This window comes from Scyliorhinus canicula, chromosome 5 (genome assembly GCF_902713615.1).
Source record: "Scyliorhinus canicula chromosome 5, sScyCan1.1, whole genome shotgun sequence".
NCBI lineage: Eukaryota > Metazoa > Chordata > Chondrichthyes > Carcharhiniformes > Scyliorhinidae > Scyliorhinus > Scyliorhinus canicula.
This window is the reverse complement of record NC_052150.1, coordinates 45,123,670-45,132,567: the sequence shown is the minus strand read 5'-3', so window position 1 is coordinate 45,132,567 and position 8,898 is coordinate 45,123,670. Positions and strand designations below refer to the sequence as shown.

Here is an 8,898-nt window from a genome sequence, read left to right as displayed (position 1 = left end):
TATTGTTGGGTGTAAATTTGGGAGTAAATGTGGAAAAGGAAGATAATTCAATTTTTTTTAAAAATCAGGCATTTGGGACCTTTTGCCGGGGACCTACATCTCCGAGCCCCCCCCGACGGGGACACAGGGATGAAATAGTTGCTCGACGGACTGGAACTACCAGTTGTGGGGGAAGACAGACGGGGGGGGGGGGGGGGGGGGGGGGGAGCTGGAAGCACCAATAGATCTGGGAGAAATCATGGAGAGCATCAGCTCCATGCAGCCGGGACCAGACGGGTTCCTGGCGGACTTCTATAAAAAATTTGAGCCAGCCCTGGCCCCACCCCTAAGGGACATGTTCGTGGACTCGCTAGCAAGGGGCACTCTGCCAACTACACTGGTGCAGGCTACAATCTCACTTATACCCCAAAAAGATAAAGACCCGACGGAATGCGGATCATATAGACCCATTTCGCTGCTGAATGTTGATGCAAAAATACTCGCAAAGGTCCTGGTCAAAAGGCTGGAAGGCTTTCCTCCCAAGGCGAGCGTTGAAACTAACACCACCAGCTCTGAATACTTCCAGCTACAGAGAGGAACAAGACAAGGCTGCCCCTTGTCCCCACTCATGTTCGCGCTAGCAATTGAACCCCTAGCGATAGCCCTGCGGGGTGCAAAAAGCTGGAAGGGCATCCAGAGAGGAGACAGTGAGCATAGAGTTTCACTCTATGCGGATGGCCTGCTCCTTAATGTCTTGAAGCCACAGGAGGGATTGAAGGCAATCCTACAGATTCTGAAAAATTTTGGAACCTTTTTGGGCTATAAACTTGACCTGGGCAAAAGTGAGGCATTCCCAGTGAACTCAATTGCGGGAGGGGCAGAGCTGGAGGGGCTCCCATTTAAACAGCCCAGAACAGATTCCGTTACCTGGGGATCCAAATAGCCAGAGACTGGACACAGATTGACAAGTGGATCCTGACCAGCCTAGTGGAGGAAATAAAAAAGGACCTAAAAAGGTGGGGCTCACTCCCACTCTCCCTGGCGGGGAGAGTGCAGACGATCAAGGTGAACGTACTGCCAAGGTTCCTCTTCCTGTGCAGATCCATACTGATCTTCATCCCCAAAGCCTTTTTCCGAAATGTAGACGGTCTAATCATGGCATTTGTGTGTGTGTGTGTGTGTGTGGTGGGGGGTGGGGGGGGGGAGTAAAAAGCCGAGAATTCCCAAACTGACACTGCAAAGAAGGAAAAGCAAAGGTGGCTTGGCTTTACCGAACCTACAACACTCTACTGGGCAGCAACGATGGAAAGAGTAAGGGGATTGGTACACAAACCCAACTCAGAATGGGTACGGATGGATGAGACCTCCTGTAAAGAAACGACCCTCCGGGCCCTGGCTACAGCAGCACTCCCATCCCCCTCGACAAAATGCACAACAAGCCCAGTGGCCATGCTGAGAATGTGGGCCCAACTGAGACAGCACTTCGGGTTAACTCAGATGTCCCCCATGGCTCCCATCTGCGGCAATCACAAATTCCCCCCCAGCCATGCTAGACACCACCTTCAAAAGATGGAGACAAAACGAGGGCACACTGACGGTCAGGGACTTTTACGTAGGCCACAGACTTGCGACACTGGACGAACTGACGGAGAAGGGGAGACCACCGAAAGGACAGGAAATGAGGGACCTGCAAATAAAACACTTCCTCCGCAAAGCAACAGTTGGGTGCTCGGGGCACCAGAAACCACATTATTAGAGGACCTGATAGGCACAAGCAACAAGAAGGGCAGGCTATGTAGAAACATGTACAGACAGTTACTGGACAGAGCTCGAACACCACTGGACGAGACCAGATGGAAATGGGAGGACGAACTGGGGACAGAGGTGGGATGGGGACTCTGGAGCGAAACACTGAGCAGGGCGAACTCTACCTACTCCTGGGCAAGGCTAATGCTAATGCAGCTCAAAGTGGTGCACAGAGTGCACCTGACCAGAACCCGATTGAACAGGTTCTTCCCGGAGGTGTAGGACAAAAGTGAACAGTGCCAGAGGGGCCCGGCCAATCACACCCACATTATTTTGGGCTTGTCCCAAACTTGCTGGGTTCTGGACAGCCTTCTCCGAGGCAATGTCCAAGGTTGCGGGGGGGGGGGGGGGGGGGGGGGGGGGGGAAATTAAGCCACGTCCAATTGTGGCAATCTTCAGGGTATCGGAGCAGCCAGAGCTACACATGGGGAAGGGGGCCAGCGAACTTGCTTTCGCTTCCCTAATCGCACGCTGGAGAATCCTGCTCTGCTGCCGATTGGCAGCACCACCCACAGCTGCAGACTGGCTTGCTGACCTCTCGGAATTTCTCCACCTGGAGAAGATTAAGTATGCCATCCGAGGATCGGAGGAAGGTTTCCTAGATGCATGGGGGCAGTTCGGTGGCCTGTTCCAAAACCTGTTCGAGGCCAGCAATGAAGAGTAAGATAGGAAAACGGGAGAGATAGGAAGAAAAAAGAGGAAGGACAAGGGGAAAGCAAAGACAGAGGGGGAACCAAAGGAACACACAACCCGGGGGTGGGGGGAGGAGGAGAAAGAGGAAAGACTGGAATGTCACAAAAAGGGAGTAACGTGGGAGGGGGGAGAAACCCCCTCTCCCTGACCACAAGGCAAACACAGCCAAAGTTGACGGGGGTGGGGGAGGGTGAAGAAAAGGGAGGGGGTGGAGGGAAAGGAGGAGGACACAAGAGGGGGGAGGGGAGGAGGGGAGGAGGGGAGGGGGAGGAGGGGAGGGGGGGGGTGGGCAGAAGGGACCGCAGGCCGAGCCAGAGGGCGGCAAAATGTATATAAAGGAAATTAAGGGAAGGATAGGATAAACCTTTGTGTAAAACAATAAATTAACACAGCAAAAAATGTATATAACTGTTGAGAAATGTGGAAAATGCCAATAAAAAGATTTGAAAAAAAAATTATAACAAAGAATGTTCAACAGAAAAGATGATTTACAGGTTAAATTCCAAGAACATTAAAAGTCACATTTAAGTCCAAAGTATTACATTTGCTGACAGCATGACTAATTAGGATGACCAGATTTTCAAAAGTCAAAATTGAAAAGACACATTGAAAAGCCTTGGTAAGGTCGGGCTCCATGATGATTGACATGTTGGATAACCAATGGCAGGCGTCCTGGGGCGCGGTAATTGATGGTTGACGGTCATATGATGACATCTCCTGGATTATGTCCAGCCAGAGTTGGCAACCCTAATGACACCCAATTATTGAAGACAGCAGTTTATTTTGATGAAGTTTCTGCCTCATTTTCTTAAATAAAACCTGGGTGGCTTTGTTTGTCAAAAGCATCTGAAAATCTCTATCCACTGTGACTTTACTGTGGAAGACCTGACTCCATTTAAAAGCCTTGTTTATTTCCATCTGCGCAGTGGGTTCTACAGTTGATGTTTTCATCCAGAAACTGGATTTTAAACTCACAAGCGTACCTCAAGTGTGGGTGATTTAGTTTGCACCCAGAGCTGCAAACAGGAAAGCATGCAGTTTTTCAATGAAATGTTTGGTTGAATGTGCCATGCCTCAACTGAACCTTTGATGTGCCATCAATTGTACGCGAGACGTGTGCTTTACAAAAGTCAGGCTTTAATAGACTAGAACACAGCTCTGCGATCGTCTACAATGGAATGGACAATCGCGGGCGTTTGTCCATTTATACCTCGTTAATGGAGGCGTGGTTAACTCAGCCTCTCGGCCAATCGGTCGAGAGGCACATGACCGACCAGGGCTAATGGTAAGCCGGTGTTCTGCCCCAATGGCAGACAGGGATGCAGATCATATCACCACAACCTTGCCTGCCGTCTTCCTCAATGCTGATAAGTGGTTCATCAATGGGCGCTATCTGACTACCTCAACAGGTGTGGTTTGCAGCTGGCGGATGCTGCTGTCAATCTTCTGTCATCATCTGAGGCCGATTTCCTCTCAGCACCCAGGTGGTCAGGCGTTAATTTATAGGAGGTCTTGTGGGTAAATTATTCCAATGGCCTACTAAAAATGACCTCCAGAAGCTCCTAGAAATTAGTGCCAACCCCGCTGGTCTCCGGCGCCCCACCCAGCTGACCTCTTCCTGCCCCCAGCTGACCTTTCACACTCCCCCTGCGACTACTGGACCACTGCACTCCCTCCATGCAATATCTGAATGGCAAATCGGAACATTCTGACAGAATGGTCGAACTGGGCCCTGAAAGGCAAACCTTCGAGGCCAGCAAAAAGCTGGCCCATTGAGAATTAGTCCATTTTGTGAAAAAGAAAATTGCCCCCCCCGGGCACTGGATCTGGATGCCAATGAGAAAGATTTCTGCGCATCCGGGAGGGCCCCGGTGCTCCCGTTTAAAGGTTGGCGAGCGGGACACATTCCGATTCACGACTGTAACCAAGAGGGGTTTTCTTTGGCGGTTTGTCAACAATAAATGGAGCGCCAGCTAAAGGGGCAACAGAGAGGATGTGAAGAGAAGAGAGGCCGATGCTGTGCGTAAAGATGAAATGCTGACAGAAATCTGGGTCGTGGTTCATGTAAAGAGGGAAAAGCGGCAAACTGGGACATTTGAGCTATTTTGAGCAAATTGTTGGCACCCCCGGATATTTGATGAAAAACCGGATGGTCCTAGAAAAAAAAAACTGGAGGTCTGATCATTATAGTACTCGTGTTAGAATGCAATGCGAGGTCCTCTTTAAGACCTACTTTTGTGGGTCTCATTTGCGAGCCTTTGAAAAAGGAGGTAGATATGGAGAAGAGCATTTTTCATTTAAAGTACTGCTGGAACGCATGAAATGTGGGAAGGAAAGTTCCTACCTGTTGGGAAATAAATTTATATATTTTTAAAATGTTTTCATTTACCCTTTTCATATCTCCACGCACAGCTGTGAGGCACTTCACTGTCGTCAGCAGCAAGACCTGTTAACAGGCATTGCCTGCAGAGATGAGGTAGATTGGAATCTGGGCGAAAGCTGATGTCAAGGAGAGACCTGAGCAGGCAGCTGCACCGACTGAATACAGAGCAGGAATGATCAAACTAACAGCAAGTGTCTCTGTTGCACCATCGCTGTGCTATTTTTTTTTTACAGCGAATTCTATTAAAAGTACGACTACGTACCAGCGAAACATGAATTGAGAATAAAAGAGATTTTTGTTCTGGGCGAGCAATTGATGACCTGCATTCCGAACCAATTATTGACTTAAAACCTAAGCTAATTCGAACTAATAAGGACACTGATACATAGTCAGTCAGATGCACCACGGGAAATAATTCCTCCAGACCTCATTAGTACAGAGAAATCTGTGAAACTAATTTGTGCTGTGAAGATGGAGCTCAAGTTCTCTTCTAGCTGAAGCAAAGATAACTCAAAAACAGAGAGAGAAAAAATTGCGTGCGGTAAATATTTAATGAATGGCGCTGCAATACCCTGTGGCCGTAAAATATTATTTCTCCACTCCACTACTAAATAAAAGATGATTTTCTTTCTTGCTGCTTACACTCACATCATTTTATATTGAATTATTCAATTACTGTGAAGAATTCCTGAGATGTTTTTTCTGTCTGTTGTGAGGAGCATTGTGTCAGCTCGAGCTGAATAGCTTCACAGTGGGTGAGCTCGTACTATTGAAAGGAAAAACAGTTTTCCTGAAAGTAGCACAAGATTATATTCGTTTAGTGTTGTGCGTGCTGGATATGCTCTTTCGTTTTTATCTTCTAGAAGCATAGAAATAGGAGAAGGAGGAGGCCATTTGGCCCTTCGAGCCTGCTCTGCCATTCATTATGTTCGTGACTGATCATTCAACTCAATAGCCTAATTCTGCCTCCCCCCCCCCTTTCCCCAGATAGGGAACGTATCAGATATTACACTTTTTTAAAATAAAAATTTAAAGTGCCAATTCTTTGTTTCCCCAATTAAGGGGCAATTTAATGTGGCCAATCCACCCTACACTGCACATCTTTGGGTTGTGGGAGTGAGACCCACGCAGGCACGGGGAGGATGCGCAAACTCCACAAGGACAGTGGCCCGGGATCGAACCCAGGTCCTCGGCGCCCCGAGGCAGTGACTGTGACACCTCAAATCAGATATTAAACTGATAAGAACAGACTTTAAAAATGTTTTTATCCCGTCCTTAAAGTTACAAAGCCAATGCACACGTGGATAGGGCAATCCCTTAATCGATCTCATTGTTTGCTCCAAAAGCCAATTCAAATTAAAATTGAATCCAATTCATGGTCTCCACAAGAGAGACATGCAAGATCCAAGCTGATTGCACCTCATCTGAGGCTTAATTGACTCTTAAGGGTGGTATGGTGGCACTGTAGTTAGCACTACTGCCTCACAGCACCAGGGACCCGGGTTCAATTCCGGCCTTGGGTGACTGTGCGGAGTATGCAGTTTCTCCCCACATCTGCAGAGATTTCCTCCGGGTGTTGTGGTTTCCTGAGATGGATTGGCCATGCTAAATTGCCCCTTCATGTCCAAAGGTTAGGCGGAGTTGCAGGGGAGTGAGCCGAGGTACAGCGGCCTTTCAGAGGGTTGGTACAGACTCAATGGGGTGAATGGCCTTGTTCTGCACCATAAGAATTCTATGTTGATCTTAGCTAATAGGCTCAGAAGTGATAACCCACAAATTCCTGCTCTGGCTCGTGTCTTCCTCGACCACCCGCTTTCACGTGAACTGTACGTTGAAGCAAATAGTCTGTACCAGATTTGACCTCCAGTTTGGCCAAGCGTGCTTGATGCTTGGAGTGGAAGGAGCAAGTCCCTGTCCCATCTCCCTGTTCCAAAATTTAATTTAATATTTGGGCTCAGATAGGAAATGTATCAGATATTAAACTGGTAAGAACAGAAACAATGGGTGGAATTCTCCCATTTTGAGACTTAGGACACAATTCTCCTGCCTCATTACACTCCCGCTCGAGCAAAACGAGGCCGGTGAATAGTGGGAGAGGCCGAAAACGAGAACCCACGCCGGATGCCAAACAGTTTGTGATGCAACCGGCCCGCTCCCGTAGACAAAACTGGGATCTCGCCTTAGTGTGGCGAGAAACCAAATATCACCACTTAAGCCCTATTTCCAGGCAATTAACGGGAGCCACCCCATATCCAACGGCCTCCCATCATTCAGCCGCCTCCCCAGCAAGTGGTCACGCTGGCACCGATTAGTACTCCTATTGAAAACCATGATCCTGTGGGGAGCGGAGGAGGTGAGTAACCACCTTTACTCACAGGAAACGAGCCCGGGGACACTGGGCTTGCTTCCCCCATGCTTGGCGGGGGTTGAGGTCCCTCGGCTGAGGGTGGGGGACCCTCCGCAGGGGTAGGCCACCATGGGGGTGGAGGGGCGCTGGGGGGACAACCAGGGGAGTAACCATGTGCGGCATCAGCATGCCGCCACCTGGTACTGACATCACGCACGAGGCTCCTGGACAGGACATGGGATGCAGGCTGGCATGGGAGGCCGCACGATGGGTGCGGCAGGGCCAATGCACACGGGATGCAGTGATCACCTCCAGGTTCACCGACTGAGGGGTGGCGGAAACCGGCCAGGGGCATGGACACCGTATCTTGGCAGCAGCTTGGGTGTCCCGCCTGTTGTGTGCCGCCTTGTTCTGCCTGCTACCCACCAGGAGTGTGTGTGTGTGTGTGGGGGGGGGGGGGGGGGGGGGGTGCGGGCTACTCCATGGGACAGATATGCGAGCAGAACCATCCCCTGTAGCTCTTCCATCACCTGTCGCTGCCAGTCCTGGAGGCCCACTCTGGTCTTGAGCAGAGTCTACATGCTCGTGGCCCTGGAGCACAGGGAGTGGACCATCTCCATCTGGGACTGTGCCACATCACCCATTGACTGTGCCACCACCTTCTGGGTCTGCGTCACATGAGCCACTGACAGTGCCATCTACGTCTGGGACTGGGCCACCTCCCTCTGTGCCTGCACCATGTCAGCCAGCACCTGGGCAATGCTGCCAACGTTCTCAGCCATGGCCTGCGGTGACGGGGCCACACTCAGAAGTGCCACTGCAATTTCCAGGTGGCTCTCGCACATGGCTGCCTATGAGAGGGCAACCCTGCCCTGGACCTCGGCCAGCACCTGCACAGAATGCCCAAGGCTTTGTACATGCATTGGCAATCTGTCAATGGGTGGCGGCCTCCTTCCCTGGCCAGGGTACAGGGTCACCCGCCTCTCCTCCACCGCGTCCAGGAGGGTCTCCAGCTTGGCATCCGTATATCTTAGTACTGCTCTCCTCGGTGTCATCGCGTTGGCTGGGATGGTGTGTGTGGGGAGTGCAGTGTGTATATGCAGTTGCAGCTTGTTGGCTTCCTGTGTGTCATTCGCGAATTGGCACCATTTATCATTGGAATTGATTGTGTTCCATGTGGCTAGCTCCTCAACAGTCGCTGAATCTGTCCAGGTGCGTCGCCAGGTTTGCTGTTGTGGAACTCCACGAATCGTGCACCGATGTCAACACTAGTCTCAGGAACGGAGAATCCAGCCCAGTGTCTCCTTATTTACTCTGTCATGGTTTTGAAAATCAACATCAAATCTTCCTTCAACCTTTTCTGCTTTCAGGAGAAGAAACCCAGGCCTCTCCATGCAACTGGAGCCTGAAATCTAGTAAATCTCCTTTGCGACCTCGCCCAGGCCATGTAATACTTGCTATAGTGTGGGGCGAACCAGCATTACGAAGGTTCAACATAACTTTCTTGTTTTTGTACTCTAATAAGGACAAGCATCCCAAATTCCTTTTCAACATCCTTCTCAATTTGGCTGAAGGTTTACGTGCAGGCAGCTTCAGATCTTTCTGTTCCTGCATCATCTTTAAAACTGTATCATTTAGTTTATTTTGTCTCTCCTTATTCTTCTTGTGAAAGTGAATCACTTCACACTGT

At 49.9% G+C, this 8,898-nt stretch overlaps 1 pseudogene; it reads right to left on the bottom strand.

Annotated features, from left to right (window-relative positions):
- Positions 1-6,701: 6,701 nt before the first annotated feature.
- Positions 6,702-6,882, bottom strand: LOC119966730 (annotated as a pseudogene).
- Positions 6,883-8,898: the final 2,016 nt, after the last annotated feature.